The 19,679-nt window shown below is 44.7% G+C and overlaps 1 long non-coding RNA gene across 1 annotated transcript; it reads right to left on the reverse strand.

Moving 5' to 3' along the window:
* Positions 1 to 5,045: 5,045 nt before the first annotated feature.
* On the reverse strand, positions 5,046 to 19,561 carry LOC120323583. Its single transcript, XR_005564201.1, has 3 exons — positions 19,442 to 19,561; positions 10,243 to 10,388; positions 5,046 to 6,399 (listed from the first exon to the last, which is right to left on the reverse strand). It is a non-coding gene; the product is annotated as an uncharacterized LOC120323583 (long non-coding RNA).
* Positions 19,562 to 19,679: the final 118 nt, after the last annotated feature.

Genomic DNA, 19,679 nt, shown 5'->3' on the forward strand with positions numbered 1-19,679 from the left:
GAGGAGCAATGCCAATCACTCAGTGTGACAACTCTGAGGCAGGCCCTTGCTGTATAATATTTTTCACAAATTTACAGTGTTTCTAAAATTATAAGCCTACACCGTTTCAAATTCAGCAGACTTGGATCATGAACATGATCCAAGACACATCATGTATCATCTTTATCCTTAGCAGGACCCTTCCCAAAAGGCCACATCGAGACTTTCAGACAAGATCAATTGGCTGTACCATCATCCTGAACTGTACCAGGAAATATGTGATCACTTGGATGCATCATGTACATGGTGCATGAAATGAGGGCAGGAACAGGATACAGAACCCCAAATGTGGGATACCTTGCCTGGCTTAGTTAACCACACTGTAAATATTTCCCACTGGGTTGCAGATGGCTTTAGCTATTTCTAAATGTGCCCATTTTTATCTTCATTCCATCCTCACATGATGTTGAATTTGTGGCTATTTTAACAGCAACTTCTATTCAGAAAAAAAAAAAACAGGCTCATTTTTAATTTAAGATAGCTTTTGTAGAATAGCTCTTTATGGCTGGGAGTGGGCCATAAGGAAAGGGAATTTCTGACTTGATCTGCTGTAGGTTTGATTGGAAATTTTCATAGTGTGGCCTTGTGGGCACAGTGCTGCCCTGGGATGTGGGTACCTGGATGCTGTTGCAAACTCTTCTCTAGGGAAAGTTGGGTGAGTTTTTGCCACCCTTCATTTTAAAGAGGGACTGACAGTTGATCAAATTTTTATCTTCATGGCAGAAAATACAAATCAATATTTATACCTACCAATTATTTATACTTAATAATTATTAGTCTACTGTTCCTTATTTGTGTCCTTAAAGCTGAAGGTGAACAGTTTGGGGATAACTTCAGTGGTCACTTTGGTAGGATTAGGGCACTGGAGGCAAGTTATTTTTTCAAGGCAGTAATTATACGGCTTTTGCTGTATTCTTGTAGTAATTATTTGTTTGAAAGTGTATTTTTTGTGTATTATTTGCCTTATAGCAATTATTTGTTTTCAAGTGTGTTTGTTTTCAAGCACTCAGTGTGTTAGGGAAGGCAGATGACTGAGTGGCCTTTGGATATTTCTTTATTACTGCATAATTAAATTGTGCAGCTGTCTCATATAGAACTGGTTTATTTTTGAGGGGCCTGATGTGGACATCTCAGTGGTTCCCAAAAAAACAAATCAAACCTGTTCTACAGGAGTGTTGTGGTTATTATGGTTGCAACCCCATCAGAACTGAAGCCTGATAGGAGGTGAACTGGAAATGGCTGCTTTAGCACTACAGGCTGAGAGTTGTTTTTCCTTCTAAATGTCTCCAAATTTATCTGCCTCAAAGCAAGCTGATTTTTCTAATCTAATTTCTGAAGCCAATTACAGCTTTAGAAATGGCACTAATACAGCTGTCCCTGATGAGAAACAGTGAGACCACTTTCACTCCCTGACAGCAGCTCAGTGTTCTGTGTGAAGATGAGCAACTGTGTGTGGATTTAAAGGCTTGGGATGGTGTTGGACCAAGGGCTCTGTGCTGTGCTTTGCAATGCAAACCCTTCAGGCACTTTTATCAAACCACTCAGATACCCAAGCAGCACCTCCTACCAATTACAGCTTTTTAAATCTGGCCTCCAGGCTTGAAATCTGGGGGGGAAAAAAAAAAATAAAATGTGTTAAAGGAAATTAGCTACCATAGCCATGCAGTCATTTTTTATAATGAGGATGTAGAAAGCAAGGAAAAGTCATAGCAAAGAAAGGAAACAAACAACAACAACAAAAAAAAGAAAAAAAAAAAAAGAAAAATATCTGCTACTGAGATGAGCAAGCTGGAATGTCAGAGGAGAGACAGGATGATCACAGAAAGGCAGTGTGAAAGTTGGCAGCCAAGGAAGAGTGGAGGTGCTTTACCAGATGGAGGTGGAGGGGTCTGGATGCTGCAGGGTGGGTGATGGCTTGGCACTGAGCCTGCTGCAGTCAGGAGCATTAAAGCTCTCAGAAGCTTAAGACACAGAAATCGAGGTGGGTGGGAAATAGAAAACTAGACAAGGAGCCTAAAAGATTTATATGTTAATGTGATCCACACTAAACGACTCTAAGTGTTGACTAGGACTCAAGGTGCAGACATTTAATTGCATTCCTTGAATTGCATGAGCCCCACTAGCATCAATGTGGTTGTTCACATACTTAAAATGACCACGTGCTTTAACACTTTATTGCATAAATGTGTCAGTAATAAAGGTGTTTATATGTGCAAACTTCGAGTGGGAACTGATAGTAGTAATGTCATTAGTGGCACAACTGACATAAAGTTTTGTTCATGTATCACACACTTATGCACTTAACCAGTCATCCTGTAGTGTTTCAGAACAGATTTGAGTCAGGATAACCATGATAATCAAGAAAATAGTTGTTGTTTTGGTCTCAGTCCTGACAGTTCCTCTGTCAAGTTCTACTTCATAACCTGTCTGCATGTGAGCACTCAGCCCTTCCTGTTGGCAAGGTCAGAGTCACCCTCAAAGGCATTCCCAGAAAGTCCAGTTTTGTGAGTTATATCACCCAGGCCTCAAGACACACACCCCAGGAAGTGTGATAAGAAACACTCTTTCTGGGACACTGAGCCACTCACATCATTCTCACAAATATTCCTGCTTCTTATTTCTAACTCCTGGAGTCATTCTGGGGGAAGAACTACCTTTGCTGTACGAGAGACACTGAGCAAGATGTCTGTCACGTAGACACCCTGTTTGTAAGGATATAATTCTTACAGACCAGAATTAATGCAAAATCCTCCTTCCCTTTCTTTGGTCAGCACCTTTGGAGCAGGTGGTGCCTGGTACATGTTACCTGTGAATTTAAACTACCCCAGGGCTGCCCTCCAACACTGTCCTCAGCTGAACGTGCCTCTCTCATTCTCAAGACAAAGCAGGTCATACCTGTTATATTTATCATGTAACTGGAGTGCTGCTTTTCAATCTTCAGAGAAATCTTTGAGGTTTGTTTATTTTTTTTTTTAATTGTCTGAGTCTGAAGTTTGACTCTATTTGATTCCTAAGTGTGTGGTGGAAAAAGAGGGCATTTTAAGGGACTGTTTCCTCTTCTGTAGTTGTAGGCAGTCCAAAATGACAGCCTCTGTTGTGTGGATGTCCTGGACACCTCCCAGTTGCTGCTGTGAGGAAAAGTAGCTGCTAGGTTCTAGCAGAAGACTCAGCAGTGAGAAATCATGGCATTTGGAAAGGCAGAAGGAAGTGTGATGACAGATGCCTCGAGGAGGACGGTTGCTCAAAGCACCAAAATGTCATTCCTGCAGCTCTCAGTGCAGAGGGCACTGTGCAGAGCTGCAGCTGTGCACTGTGATCCTGCTGCTGGGTCAGCCCAGGGCTGAGTAAATCCCCCCTCACAACTATCCCGGGTTCTGGTGCAGCAGCAGGCATGTACTGCCCAAAGAGAGATGTGTTACTCAAACCCTTGTGTGAGAGAATTCCTCACCATGTAAATGGGGAGCAGGCAGAACAGCTGTTGGCACTGCAGAAAGTGCAGCCTAGACTTTGCCTGTGTTTTGCTAAGGCTTCTCATGAGAGTGGTGTCAGTGTCTTCTTTCCAACCCTGACTGCTGCTCCCTAAAGGTTTCTGTGGCATGGGAATGGAGAAGGCAGGCTCCTCTTTCTCCTTACCTCTGCAGGTTCTGCCCCTGTCTTCCCAGGGGCTGGTGTGGGGCCGTGTTTTGGATTTGTGCTGAGCACAGTGATAGTACAGGGGTGGTGTTGTTATTGCTGAGCTTGCACACAGCCAAGGCCTTTGCTGCTTTTTGTGCTGCCACGCTGGTGAAGAATTTGGGAGTGCTTGGAAAACTGGGAGGAGACACAGCCAGGACAGGGGACACCAAGGGGATATTCCAGACCATGTGACATCATGCTCAGTGTATGAAGTGGGGAGAGGAGGAGGAAGTGGGGATGTTTGGAGTGATGGTGTTTGTCTTCCCAAGTCAGATGGGATGGGGTCCTGCTCTCCTGGAGATGCTGAACACCTGCCCAACCATGGGAAGCGGGGAATTAATTCCTTGTTTTGCTCTGCTTGTGTGCTTGTTGCTTTCCCTATTAAACTGTCTTTTTCTCAACCCACCCAAAAGTTTTCCAGCTTTTAGCCTTCCAGTCCTCTCCCTGATCCTGCTGGTGGGGGAGTGAGCAAGCAGCTGTGAGGGGGTTGGCTGCTGGCTGGGGTCAAACCAGGACATTACCACAAGAAGCCTGTTCAGCAGGGAGCAGACAGGGATGTGAGCAATGCCTCCAGCACCACCTGCATGGATTGCAAAAGGCACAGGGAGAACAAGCCTCAGGTACCCAGGAGTGACTAGGAAAAAACTCACTGAACCTTCCCTGTGTGTGAGGCACCACAACTGGTTCTGTGAGAACAGCAGCGTTCCTTCAGGTGTCTGCAACAGAGATGAACAAAACACACTCTACTGTGCATCACTACATGCCAGGCTTCCAGCCCACTCTGCCCTGCAGGTTCTGAAGGGATGCACAAATGGAAAAGCAGGCTTTTTGAGTTGCATTTGGAAATTTAAGCACTTCGTCTTTCAGCTGCTAAACCCACATATTGACCATTGCAAAGTTAAGGGAATTTTTTTGGCCCCAGGCCACCTCCAGCCCCATCCTGATCCTAATACTTTTAGCTAACAGTCTGGTTTTTCAGACAGTCACAAGGACTGTGGTACAGTATCTGCTAGCATCATGATGATTCTGGATTGTATCATCAGCTGCATCACGAAAGCACCCAAAAATAATTGAGCTGTAACGTGTCTTCTGCAAGTGGCTGCAGTCATCTCCTGTGGACAGGCCTGTAATGAGGAGGGAGGTCACAGTCTTTCAAGAGTATGTCACATGTTCCTGTGTAATATGACTTATCTTAGCCAGACTCACTAATCAGGCTGGAAAATGATGTATGCTTTTCTTACATCATACGTTGTAACTTCAGAAGCAAGCCTGCTTGTTTGCCAAACATAATTGGGATAGAGTAACCTGCTATTATTTCTAATTACCTTTATTATCATAGTTTAGGTACTGGGTGCTAAGAAGCATAAGTGCTGAGTTAACAGAAAAAAGGTTACAAAAGCATTATACTGCAATTTAGATGCTCAGTCCTGACTCTTTTCTCACTAGTTTCTGTGGGACTGATCATGGGAATCAGGGACATAAGTTCAGTGTCTAAAAAGAGGACAGTACAAATCAGATATACTTCAGGAGAGAGAGTATTGTTCTGAAGTTTAATTTACTTTCCACTCAAGTTCTTAAACCTCCTCTTTCTGATCTTATAAAATGTTGGGGATGTCTTTGTCTTGGAGTCTTTTAAACATGTAGATGTGGTGCTTATGGACATGGTTTAGTGGTGGGCTTGGAGTGCTGGGTTAGTGGTTGGACTTGATGATCTTGGAGGTCTTTTCCAACCTGAATGAGTCTATGATTTCCTAAAGCTCCCTCCCTTACGACAGCCTCTTCTGAGCTAAATTTGAGAGTGTTTCCAGATTTCCTGTGGTCCTGGTTCTTCCCACCACACTTCCCACCACAATTCCCAAAACTTTGTACTCGTTCCACCTGCAGTTACACAGCACAGCAGCAATGATTTTGCAAGGCTGATATAACCTAGTCCTCTCACTTGTCTTCTCTTGCAAGATTGGTGACTTCCACCAGGACATGAACGTGTGACCACCTAGTGAAATGAATGGTACCAAACTTAGGGAACAACTGATACCCACACGTTTACTAAAGTTCATATAAAGCAGGAAGGGGGCATCAGAGTACTAAGAGAAATTAAGGCACAGGGGAGATGCTTTTGTGACTTAGGAAAGCTGAGTGAAAATGTACTTCTAGTTGAGAGGCAGCTGCAATGAGCACATAATTAAAATCTGCTGGAGGAAGTGAAATCTGTATTGGGCACTGACACAGAGGGCAGTTCTAGGGAAAGAGGCTGTTAAAAAGAAGCTGTTGCTCAATAACTTCTACATTAGCAGGCTGGGGAGTTTCAGAACTGTCCTGGTTATGTTCAGTCAGTCTCTTGATGGGCTTGTGCAGGAAACCATTCCAGGAGCAAAAGGAGAGGTGTCTGAATCTGCCCACTATGTGAAGCCTCAGAAATAAGTCTCATTTGCTCAAAGATGAGCCTTTCTTGTGTTTACATTGAAGAACCCTGCATGAGGACCTGGGGCAAACAAAGATGAAAACCACATTTATGAGAAGGCTACAAATCCCTGTCATCCATCTCCTTGGACAGTGGCTTAGTCATCAGGGTGGGAATGAAGGCTCCCCCGTGATTCCTGTGGAAGCTGTGGAGTAGAAAAGTGTAGGGGACAGGAGTAGGGAAAACTTCAGAAGTGCATCCCAGGAGTCTTTGGCTTCTTCCCCCTGGAATTATAAAGGAAAAGCTGTAGGATTAAGTGAAAACAATAGTTACTGGTCTGTTTGTTACATATTTACTTGTAAATACTGTAATGCCATTCACTTCATGTCCCATGACAATTTATGTCAGATAAATACTCCAGCACTGAGCTTTTCATCCTGTAAATGTCTAGTGATATACTGCCCATTAGATCATAACAAATCTTAGTTTTAAATGCAAAGCCTTAAGGAAAAAAGGTCTGTTTGTATACATGATTTGTTGTGGTTTGCACAAAGGTGTGTGAGCAGTTGGGTCTTATTCTGCTTTTTATTCCTTCTCTGTGAAGGAAGGCAAAAGAGTTAGAATGAGAAAAATAGAGGTTATATTTTCTACACATGATGTTGTACTAATAATATATAACATATATAATAATATTGTATTAATATTAATAATAATGAATACAGGGTTAACATTCAGTGGTCCTTTGAATCTGCTGTTACAGAGAGAAATCAAACAACTGAAATGCAGAAAATGGACTGTGAGTGAAACAACTTTGAGATTTTTAACTGAATCTTATAAGCTGCAGCAAGGATTTTTTTTTTAAATGCTATGTAGATTGTACTTGCAGATTCAAACATACTTGAGATACATGCCTCAAAAATTTATAAAAATTATATTACTGAATGCAATGATCTCCTCTATAGCTCTTTTCTGATACTTTTAAGAGCTGTTTCAAGATTTAAAGGTAATTTTATACAACCTTTCTCTATGTTTGTACCCTCTTCTGATTGTGAAATGAACATTTGGCAAGCTTGGTTGCATTGTCATGCTTTGCAGTGTTGCTTATATTTGTCTTTCCAGGAAGCTACAAATTAATAAAGGTTACTTGACATCAGGAATGTTTTTAAACAGAAAATTTTCCAACAGAATTAGGAGCGTGTCTTAAGCTCAATTAAAGCAGATATTTTGTGTGCATTAAACTTAACCATGGAAGGGGTTCCTGTTGGTACTGCAGGGCACTGTTTCTTTGACTTGGAGTCTGTGCACTGCTGATGGGCCACAGAACAGGGAAAAGCAGAGAAATCCTGGCAGACATGGAGACAATTTCATATCCGTTCCCTTCTGGGAAAAACAAAAGGATTTTATAGTCTAATATTTAGTTGGTAGTACCAGGATGGGAATGTGAACAAATTTCTTATGTTTCTTTGGAAAATAGTTAAGTTATCATTCAGTTATCTGTTGCTCTTTTTAAAGGCAACGTGGGTATCTGAGGAATGAAACACTTAACTGCAACTGGAAGTTCACAGTGAGTTGTGGGGCCAACTTTCCATGGTTTCTGTGGGTGTTTTAGGCAGCTGAATTCTAAGTTTGCCCACTTGCTTCAGAGCTGGGAAGCAGCATGTTATGGATTCAGTCAGGAGACCTGGTGAGTTTTGAGGACAGCTTTGGTCTGGTTGGATTTCTCAGGGAGGGAAAAGGAACAATGGGGTGAGTTTAAGCAGAAGACTGGGATTGAAGTTCTGGATTCATTAAAGCTGTCAGTAGATAAGGAAGGGAATGGTTGCATCCCCTCAGCAGGGGACATCACAGCCAACTCATAAGATTGGGAGTTGAAGGAATGTGGGTTTGTTTGCATTTTGAGAGGCTTTTTGAGGTCTTGGGCTGTGGGAGCCGACTGAGGAATCTACAACTCAGGATGAGTAAAGTGCTTGTGAGCTGTCTGGGAAGGGTTTGTGCAAGAGGCCACCACCTGACATTAGACCTTTTATACTTTTAGGATTCATCAGCGAGCAATTAACAGCTGGACCTTCCCATAAAACTACTGGGGGGAAAAAAAATTCCCACGTGCTCTTTCTGTTGGACATGGGATTTGAATGGAGGTTGTATGAAATAGCGTTTTACAAAGGGACCAGTAACTTTAGACTTGTGTAAAGACCCTTTCAAAGTAGTTACACCCCTGCCCCACCAATTTAGAAGCTGATCCAGGAGGAGTGCTTTCTCTCTCCATGCTCCTTGAAAGAATTACAGAATTATAACCAATCTTTGGTGACCCATCGGTGGCGACCTACACGAGAATATTTTTAGGTGTAAACTCGATAAACATCTTAATGCCTCGTTAAGAAGGCACCTATGAAAAGTGTTTTTCTGGATTTTCAATTTTCCATGGGTCAGGCAGCCCTTGGGGTGTTGATGTCAAGGGCTGGCTTTCACACCTGACCAGTTGCTAACGGGTATTTTTTATTAAGCCAAGAGATGGCTTGGCCCTGACAGTGGGAGAAAGTCCCATGTTTGCCAAGTCTAAAGTTACCACTTTGTAAAACAGGGTTTCATATAATCTCCATTCAAATCCCATGCCCGACAGAAAGAGCATGTGGGATTTTTTTTTCCCCAGTAGTTTTATGGGAAGGTCCAGCTGATGAATCCTGAAAGTGTAGAAGGTCTAACGCCAGATGGTGGGCAGATTAATGGGGGCAGAGCTGCAGCATGTGCTGGAGGAAGGCTGGAGTGCTGACTGGTGTTACAGCACCAGGGCAAGGGGTTTGCTGCCTACAGAGGGCAGGAGGCAAAAGAAAAGGGCCTGGCATTCCAGGAAAGGCAAGGAAAAGGGGGGCATTCAAGGACAGGCAGAAGCAGAAGTGGCAGCAGTTGTAATGCCAGGAAGAGGAAGCCCTGGTGGTGTCTCCTTCTCTTCTAGATGACTGTAGTGAGTCATGGAGAGGAGCAGGTGACTCCTGAGGAGGTGTTGCACCTTGCTCAGCTCGCCGGGGTTATGAGGAGTCACCCTGTGACTTCCTGAGCCTGAGGGCAGAGCCCAGTGTCTCCCAGACAGTGCTCCCCACTTGGTCTCTTTGTCTCTGCCCCTCACCCTGTCCCTTGGCTGCCTTGCCCTGACAGACATGCCCCCAGGCCAGCTCCCCAGTGTGCCTGAACTCTGACTTCATGGCAAGGACATCTCTAAGAAATAACCTCCTGTCGTGTCTGGACAGCAAATAGAAAGGGGAACCTGTGGTTCTGTTGTTCTCTCTTACAATCTTAATTATGTTCCTGGACATACCTCAACTGTGAGGTGTGAAATGCAACCACCAAGTGGGTGCCTGCAGAGCTCTGGGTGTGGAAACACTTGCTGTAGGCTGCAGCATGTTCTCCTACACACCTGTCTATAGCAAAGGTGGTGATCTGAGACTTGCCAAAATTTTGTGACCAGCCCAGTAACAGCTGATGTGCATGGACTGAGACAGGTTGTATTCACATTGGTGGCAGCTAATCATGACTGAGGCTTGGTATTTCCAGAGAGTGCATCCTGCTCTTTGGGGCCAGGATTTCCATGGCTCCACACTGAACAGCATTCCCTTGGTACTCATGAAAAGGCTGGAAAATGTGAGCAGGCACCAAGTGTGTCTATGCAGTTATATCATTTATGCTAAGTTTGTGACGGAGTAACACCTCAATTTACAAACCTATAAAGCAGCAAAAGACCTAAAGTTGTATTTTGGTGCTTATGCTGTTAGTTGCTCTATGTGTATATATATATATTTTTTTTTTTTGTGGTATAACAGGGGTGGGCAAAGCCACACAAGTCTGTGAGTAGAGAAATATCAAATTAGACTATAGAAACAGCTTATCCTGAGGATACACTAAAAATTCCTGTGTATAAGGCACAATTATTTAGCTGGGCTTTGAAATGCCCCCATGAAATCATGCTATGCTTCTAGTTCTGCTTGGCAAATTTAATGCAAAATAAAGATTAACGCTAGCGAGTGCATTTTCTTTTTGTTTTCTGAATATGCAGAACTTGGGCTTATGTTGATCTTGGCAACAAATGGGATTAAAAGAGGTCATCTAAAGATAAGATTGCTTATCCCAACTACCTGTATTCTTTCTTCCTCCGAGTCTCCCAGTTAATCTTCACTTAGACTCTGCTCGTCTGGGGCGGGGAGGAAAAAGCAGTGGTGTTTCTTCTGAGCTGGTGTAAATTATCTTCTCCCTTCCACAGAGATGATGGAACACTTCAGGTCTATAGGATAAAAAAACCTGTGAGTTTGGAGAATAGAAAGTAAGAACTTGCTGTAGGAGGGTGAATCCTCTGCCTGCACGCATCACAGTCCTTTCCAGCCTCCTGTGACGTTGTGTATATCCGGGGAATAATCAGTATTAGCCTCATCTCTTGTGGAGTAAAATACATGTTATCCCCTTTTAGAGGTGGCAAAGAAGGGGTTGATCTGCTGAACATCATCTTTTGCTGAAATGAGGAGCACAATTCCAGCTAAATGTAACGGGGGCTGTTCTTTGCCTGGGTGTGTGTGCACGGTGGGAAATCAGGGGGCAGCAGGCTGGCAAACAGGGACAAGGTCCCCTGGAAAAGGGGTGAATAGGATGAGGGAATTTTCTTATTCAGAACTTGGCTCCAATGAGATTAAACTTTTATTCTTTGCTTTTGAAATTGACTGAATCAAACAAACCTTGTTTCTCGGGTTTACCAAAGTCAGTATTTAATCATTTAGTATTTAGACCATCATTGTACTTACTCCTATTTTTGGAGTAATATTAACTTCACATGACAAGTCAGGGAAAAGTCTATCACTGTGGGTAAAGTTGAAGTTAAGAACTTCTCTGAATTTACCAGCTGGGATTTAAGATCAGAATCTGGTTGTTTCACAAGATGACTGACACAATTCCACAGCCAAATTCCCTACAGCAAGCCAGCATTCAGCAGCTGGGAAAGAAGTGGGGGGAATGGTGAGTTGTGTGACATGGTGACCTAGATTAGTAAATTAGAATGGATTAGGGAAGGGGAGAAAAGGATTTTGTGCCTTTCCAGTACATGGAAGGCATGAGAAGATGACAATTACTGTTTTGTACACAGTTGAAGATGGTTAAAAATTGTAAACAGCATGGTCCTCAGCAGCAGCATTGCTCAGAAAATGCATCCAGACATCAGAAGCACCTCGGGGGCATCTATGTGTGCCTGGGGTGTATGCAGGGAGCAGGCTGAGGGGTGGGAATGGACAGCCCAAAAAGCCCCCACCATTTTGTCACTCCTGCCACAATAGAGACAGAACCTGCCAAAGGCTGGGGTTCTGGAAGAACTGAGGGCAGAACGAGCAGCACTCTGTTTTTTGGGGAAGGGCAGAGGGCAGGGGAGGTGAAGGTCAGTCTCTTCCCATGCCAGAGTCTGTCTGACCCACTAACCAGCTCTGGCTGGCACTGTGCTGTGCCCTCTCCCTTGCACACCCGGGAGGGGGAAGCCTGGGCTGCCCCCAAGTCACAGGATGTTTGGAAATGTGCCCCAGCACCCAGAGCCTCCCTGCCCTGACCCCATCTTCAGGCTGCAGACAGACCCAACCCACCAGCTGCCTCCTGCCCAAAGGCACAGGCTGCCTCTGGTACCTGCTCTCCTGCCCCTTGCTGAGCCAGCTCAGCTTTCTAACCCACCAACTGCTCCCTTTTGGCTTTGTGAATTTAGCTCATGGCTGAGCCCCAGGTCAGAGAAGCAGCAGGAGAAATAAGGGAAGATGGGGAGCACACAAACACCTCAGGCCTCTCAGCTTCCCTCACCCTCTGCTCCGTGCCAGGGAATGCCTTTCCCCAGGTCACCTGGCTTACATAAGCTGTAAGGAAGCTTTTCCGTGGGTGGGGAGCTGGTCAGCAGCAGAATAATGGTTTAAGTAGAGAAACCCAGAGGGAAACAGAGGGGGGAAAAAAGGTCTTTTCTGGCAGCATAGCTGCTCCACCCAGCCCCCTGTGCATGGATGCTCCTGTGAGCACAGCCAGGGGTGGCAGAGGGCTGGCACACACTGCCTGGGCTGGTGGTGTTGCCCAAAAGCTCACTGGAATTTTCTGCCTTGCAAGACGAACTGCACAAACTCCTCTGTGTGTGTGAAGTCCCTGTTCCTCTTGTGCTGGCACTGCGTGGTTCTGTCACCCAGCCCCTGCCTTGGTTTACCCATCTGCAAGGTGTAACTCCTTGGGATCGTTTTCTTCCTTTCTCCAACTGGAAGGGGGAAAAAAAATCCAAGACTTTCAAATCCCTGGTATTTAAAGAATCAAGGGAACCAGGACTACTCTAACAAAGGCCTATATTTATGCAACAGTGTGTGTGTGTGTGTTTACATCCCACCCACACACTCTGCTGACAACATCTTCACCTATGTTCAGCTCCATAATCTCCTCTCTAGAATTTCTTAGGCATTTTCAGATGTTAAGAAGGGGCTAAGGCATGCTAAGCAGCTTACTGCTCTCTGTTTACACAAACAGTCATTTCCTTTTATTACAAATGTTGGTTTCACGCTGGTTTTGCCTCTGGGGGTGCTGGGTGAAGGAGCAGCTTTTCCTGTGTCTCCGGTTTCTCTGCAGAACGGGAACCTCTGTAAATAGGTGGATATAAAGGGATCTTCCTGTGTTTCCTGGCTGATGGATCACTGTGTGCAAGGCAAAGGGGCAAAATGCATCATAACTCCTGGGAGATGTTCTGCCAGAGAAAGTATTCACTATGTACATATCTATCTCTAGAATAATTCCCTAAATACTATTGGTCTTAGAGTTGGAAAGACAAATACCTTGTCTTTAGAACTGTTAAAGGTTTCAAGCCTTTTCTTAGGTTAAGACCAAGGTTTGCTGAGAATCTGCCTCAGCAACTGTTAAAAGGTGCTGATTATTAGGCCTGTTATGACAAGGTATTAGGTCTAAAGGATTGTTTGCCACCTGGCAGTTACTAGACATAGCAACATCCATAACTGTAATTAAAACTAATAATATAGTTAATGTAGAAGTGACACAGCTTAAGAGAGAAAACAGTAGCCCTGTTACAACAGAAAAGGAATTTGTGCTCTGCAAGGCAAGATTTGAAAAGTCTAACTCTGGAGACTATCTGAATTTTCCCCACAGCTTGTTAGCCATACTCTTTTTCCCTTAGTTTTCCATCATAAACAAAAACATATCCTTCAAAACTAACTAATAAAAAAAATGGAGGTTGCAGGTTAGCACTTGGCTTGGTCATTGCTGTATCTCATTAGTAGGACAAATAAAGCTGCATGGAATCTTTTGCAATAAGCTGTTGCCACATACATACCAGGCCACAAAGTTATGAAACAACAGCAAAATTAAGATATATTTAAAAAAAAAAAATTGGACCATGTTCATGTGTAATACTATTAGGCTACTTGTTCCATGCAATACTTTTGAAATTATGAAGAGTAAAGGCAATGGCTGTGCTACCAGACCTGAGAAGCAAATTGTAACTCTCAGGATTTTTTTTTTTTCTCTTTGAGGAGGAAAAACACAGATCACACCAAGAAATTCAAGATATGAAAATTCTTTACTTCTCCTACCGGAACCAGTCATGCTGGTTTCCAGACACCTTCTGATATGAAAATATGCTGAGTGCATAAATTAACAAAGCAAGCCTTGGTCACAGCACTTGGTCATTGTTCTCAGTGCTTTAGCATGAAGTGATTATTGATTATTGGTGAGTGGATGACGTGCCCTGTGGATTAAGCAGGCCCTGGTGAGCAGCACAGTGATGCCAAATGTGCCCTTTCCATGGTGCTCTCCTCTCCCTGCTGTCATTTGAAACACTGTCTGCTCTTGAGAGAGACCCCTTTGCAAACAAACTGGCTGAAGGCAAATGTGTCAGTATGTTTTGTTAGTTAGCACGTGCTTTGTATTACCTCTAAATTCGTGTTACCACATTTCTCCCTCCCACATCACCCAGAGCAAGCGAGGGCTGGCAGCAGAATTAGCATTTCAACAGCCAGAATTTTTGGAGGATGTGGGATGCACCTGGATCTGCGAGCCTCCTGTACACTTTGAGAATCAGCAGTAGTCACAAAATGGTTTGCACAAGGAAACTGCAAACCAAATGGTGGTACACAATGTATAGAGAGAAAATACTGCTGATACAGCTTCCAAAATGAAGTTCCCAGTTTTCTAAGAGCACACAGCTTGAAACAGGGCCTGTAAAGGTTTGGTTGTTGTTTCTTTTTTTCCCAAAGCCAGACTTACAACCCCCATACTTCAGCCATGTCACACAGAACATAGGGCTCTGCCTCTACTTAGTGTGGGATCCTAGCAAAAGGTATGGGAAACGGATGCTTGACTTTTATTTTCTTTTCCTTTGGAAAAGATTATGGCAGAAGCCTATGGAAAACACCAGAGGTTGCTTTGTCTACCTGGTTTTAGGTTTTCTATTGCCCTTTTCATGCAGATCTTCATAGCTGGTTTCCCTTTGCCAAAACTGGGGTCTGTTAGTCCACAATCACAGCTAAAAGTCAGAGAACAGACTTCTCAGCTTAGTCCAAAGTGATCATTGGGATTATGCTGGGAGGCTTGGAAGCTGCACTAAAATTGCTCAAACTGCCATCTCCTACTGTATGAGATGGGTAGAAACCACCTTTTCAGATCATACTTCCAAATTTCTACAGCTTTAGGAATGTGATCACCAGATGCTTAACCCAAGCCCCAAAATCCTTGCTCAAATGTTAGAATCAGGCCCAAGGGAAAAGCTTTCACTAACATGACCCACTTTACACCTCTTGCCAAAGAAACCTGAGAGGAGTTTAACTTGAAACCTTTGCAAGCTTAATGGGCCATGAGGTGACACACAAAGAGAAAAAAATCCCCACCAAGTGCCTGTGTGGATATCACTGTTTTGAAGCCAATAATGGGACAGGAATGATGCTTGTGCCAAGTGTAGCTTCTCCGGGAGGTTTAAAATAGAGAGTGTAGCGAGGGTGTCTCAGTTGATGTTGCAAACGGACTAAAAACAACTAGAATTTATTTTGGCAGGAAAATTTCAATATCCTTTCTTTGTCCCTGCTGCCCAGTGTAGAGCCCTGAGGTGGAAGTCAGTGATGCATGTGGGGCCTTGGCACGAGGAACGTAAAGGATTCCTTGCCCGGGTTATGGTCCTTGTCCTCAGCTCACCTCCCTCTGCAACCCCAACACTTCTCCATTCCTGCCTTGTGGCTCCTCCTGCATTTTAAACACTAAAAGCTATTTAACACTCTTCTGGCCACTGTTCCAGTAGGATTTCCCTTATCCAGCCCCGGTAGGGTGATCATACAAAAGGAGTGGAATTAATAATTGATTATAATTTCTGTGGCAAATCAGCATCTTCAGAGGAACATAAACAGGAATTAACCTGAATAACAAAGACAGTAGAGCTCATATTCCTTCTCCCCTGCATGCACTGAAAAAAGAGGAGGGAACTTGCAGCATCCCATGTAAGAGATCTCAAAGGGAGTGTAAGCAATGCCTTGGTTTTGCTCTTTGGATCCTTTTAGGGAGAGGAGAGCACGGCTTTCTGTCACGAGACGAGATTTTTATTCATTATTATGCATTATTCACAAAAGGCACCTAAAATTTGCCAACAAATGATTTGTGTTTCTTCGGAAAATTTTCCCAGTAGAGCACTCCCAGGGGGGTGTTAGGCAGAGGTGAGGCTTTGATATTTTTAGATTAGGTGGATGATCACTCGATAAGGTCACTTGATAAGGCCACACAGACGTGACAGACGGTACTGGCAACTTTCCTGGGCTCCAGAAATCGCAGCAGGTACTTTGTTACCCTTCTGGAGAAGTTCTAGGCCGTTGGCCTGGCTTAGCACTCAGTAAATCTGACTTTCCCTCCAACTCGGAAACCACCCTTGCTGAGTGATACTGGACCAGCTTCACTGCTCGTGTCCCTTGCCACCTCCCCCACGAAAATGGGTATCATGAGACATCAAACTCTTTTCAAAGGCTTCATGCCAAGTGAGAGATTAATGATTACTAGTGAATCCCTGACACAGAAAACATGTGCTCTTTCCAAACAGGGCTTGGCAAGCACCTCTTGGAGCTCTTTCTGATGACAGAAACTGCTGTGGGATTTTCACAGCTGGCCAAGATGACTTGTCACCTGCCCAGTACAGGTGACAGTACTCCTTCCCTCCTGCTGGTGCTCCATCCTATGTGGCTCCTTTTCCTATCAATTATATACCTTCAGCTGGCCCAGTATTTAATTTTACCTTTCTTCTTATGAGTTACAGGCACTTTACGAGTGCACCATCAGTTGCTCTCTTCTTTTATGACCGTTTGATTTAATCCATGTCTTAAGAAAATGGCATGCCTACAACATAATTATCACGTTTGCTAACTGGAAGGGATTAAGGGTGGTTAAAGGATGGACAGAAGGTGTGTCTGTTGAATTCATGTGCCACACGCTGGGTTGGGTTGGTGTCTGCTTACAGAAGTTTCCAAGTTTCCTGGTAGGTTGTACCCCCATCAAACGATATTTGATTTTCATCATGTGGCCTTTCAGACCCTACCTCATATTCCTGGAATTTTGGGGAAATTATTATGGACTTGAGTCAGTAAAAGATTTTTAAGATGTGTCTGTAACACAGGTTACAGCATATAGTACACGTAGAGATATCTGATATAAACAAGATAATCTTGAAACTGCATCCTGTGCAACCACAGTGGGGTTGGTTGGTAGTGCTTGTCATGGGGCTGCATCAGATTTCTCAGATGTTCCAAATTTCAGAGCTAGCTACAGGATCTTTATCCTAAACAGCTATGTGCAGCTAAACCTGTAACTGGAGTTAAATGAATACACTGAAAAAATGTGAAGAAATGGAAAAAAAAAAAGGAAAGAAAAAGAAGGGATTAAAATGGGTTTGGGGTGAAAGAACAATCATCTTTGTAGGCCTGGAGATAAGAGAGATGAGATTGAAATGAGATAGCCAGCGATTTGCAAAGGTTTAGTGTGACAAACTAATCTACCTTTTTGATGAGAGAGCTGATTTTCTTGGAAAGGGAAACGGGATCCATCCTGGGATCCATATGCGCCTCGCCTTAAATGTTCTGGGGTGGTTTTGTTTTGGTTTTTTTTGTTTGGGGTTTTTGTTTTGTTTGTTTTTTAGTTTTCACGATTAATTATTTGCTAATCTAGAGATGATGTAGGGAAGAAATTGCAAGATCTGTTAGGAAGCAACCCAAGGAGATACAGACAGACCCTGAAAAAGAGTAGGCACGTGCAGGAAAGGGGAGTCCAGTGTTGGGAACAAATTTGGGGCCGTGTACTGAGGAACTGCAACACATTTAAAAAAAACTGATGCAAGTTGAGCTGGTCAGGGACCTGGATTTACCAGCTCATCATAATACAAATAATCGGAATTAGTGGTTTAGCTTCCTCAACAAGGACTGTGTTGGGAGCATTTGTTCCTCATCAGAGGCATCTGGAGAAGCTGAGAATCAAAGAATGGGGAATACAGGGAATAAAGCTTAGCACTCTCAACATTGTAAGTGATATGTGGGAGATACCAGTGTAAAAGGACAAAGTAGAGGATGGTTATGAACTGGCCGTGTATCATTTTAGAGTAGAGGTAAGATTCCTCCTGACTGTTCAAGAAATGTGGTCAAGGAGCAGCCTTCTAGTGACAGTTTAGGGATAAAAAACATTTTTAAACAGAGCTGATGTCTACCAGCAGATTTGAGATTAGTACTGACAGAACCATTGGTGGGATAACGTTCTGGAAATCTCCTGCTTGCCTGCTGTTTCATTGGCTCTCCCTGTCACATTTCTGTGCATGTCCAGAAATGTCCCTCTCTGAACACCTCAGTGTCTCTTCTCCAAAACATGGAGTAAGAAACTGTACTCTCTCACACTTAAACTCTGAGTAAACAGCATGAGAGCACACGTGGAGAGAATACAAAACTCAGCACAGCCGGCCCTTTCCTTTAGAAGAGAATGGAGAAAATACAGGAATCACAAGCACATTTTTAATGAAAATAACTCTTCCTAGGAAGTGTGAGCTGTGGTTTCATCTCTCTTTTCAGCTTCCTCCTCCCCTGTGCACTGAAACGGGTTCAATCTCACACCTTCCTTTTCCCTCAGACCCTTCTGAGATGTTTCACAACACCACGGCCCATGCAAGGAGCTGAAGAGGTTTTCTGCAGCCCTGAGTGAGGCAATTAAATCCTAGAGGATTTCAGACTGTGCTGTTCTCCGGGTTTATTTTCACAGCCAGGCCCTGGGGAGCTCCCTGCTGGGCAAGGTAATTGCTGTGAATTCCCTCTGAGCTGCTCAATGTCCACTAGCATTAGGGAGGGAGCCTAATGGAAACTCTGGGATTTGTGGCGACAGGAGTCACGCACAAATGCCAATTCCTCTCAACTTTTGGAGGAAACCTGCCCCCTTTTACAGGGAGCCAAACCCTGCCTGGATGTGTTCAGATGCCTTTAAGACTTCCAGAGGATTTGAGCAGAGCAACATTTAGTGCAGCATAGCACTACACAGAAATACCTGAATTAGGGAGGAAAATAAGCCTGCAGAGCTCCAAGTGTGAGGCCTTCAGGTGCTTAAAGATGCCATTATGAGACATCTGGAAGTCCACCAGTACCTGACGCGAGGTTTTGATGCATCAGGCAGCTGGATACTACTGAAACTCTGTTAGATGATGCTGTTCTAGACTTTAGATGGCATTTTGCTGTTTTGCTTGAACTTCTGTCTGTGAAATGCTGGTAGAACACTAACAAAGAATTGCTTGCAGACTGAAAGCAGATTATTCTGTAATCTTCCTGTTATAAACTCGGTGTTATTATCAGGAATTTTCTTCTCTTGAAATTTCAGGATTATTGAGCAGTGCTCGCTCTTACAGCAGATCACTAAACACCCATGGTTGTACACGCTGCCACGGTGGATTCCTTTGAGCCTTGGATAATCAGGGTAATTGCTAAGCTCGCACCTCCCACGGGCTGCAGGGATCGGGGCCGATCCCAGATCCCTTCCGATCGAAGGGCGTGTTCCCCCCACCCACCCCGGCTTGCCGGTACCGCATCCCACCGACCCCAGGGACCCCCGGGCCCCCCTGCTCCCCATTCCAGTGACGCCCGGACCCCCTGCTCCCCATCCCATCGATCCCTGGACCCACTGCTCCCCATCCCACCGACCCTCCAGACCGCACTGCTCCCCATTCCAACTGATCCACGCGGACCCCACCGCTCTCCATCCCGCCGACCCCCGGATCCTGCTGCTCCCCTCGACCCCCAGACCCCACTGCTTCCCATCCCACCGCCCCTCGAACCGCACCGCTGCCCATCGCCCGGACCCCACCGCCCCAGCCGTGCCGGGGGGCGGGCGGGACCGCTTCGCTGGGGCCGTGAGCATCCGGGCGGCCCCGCAGGGTGGGAGTGCGGGGACAGGCGGGGCTGGGGGCCCGAGGGGCCCGCGGGGTCCCGGAGCTCCGAGGCTCGCTGGGCGCGGGTCCCCCCGCGTTGCGGGGCGCGGGAGCGCGGCCTCATTTGCATGCTGGCCTCGGGTTGGCTGG

Source organism: Pipra filicauda, unplaced genomic scaffold, assembly GCF_003945595.2.
Source record: "Pipra filicauda isolate LSUMZ 115617 unplaced genomic scaffold, ASM394559v2 scaffold292_size926685_pilon, whole genome shotgun sequence".
NCBI classification, from domain to species: domain Eukaryota; kingdom Metazoa; phylum Chordata; class Aves; order Passeriformes; family Pipridae; genus Pipra; species Pipra filicauda.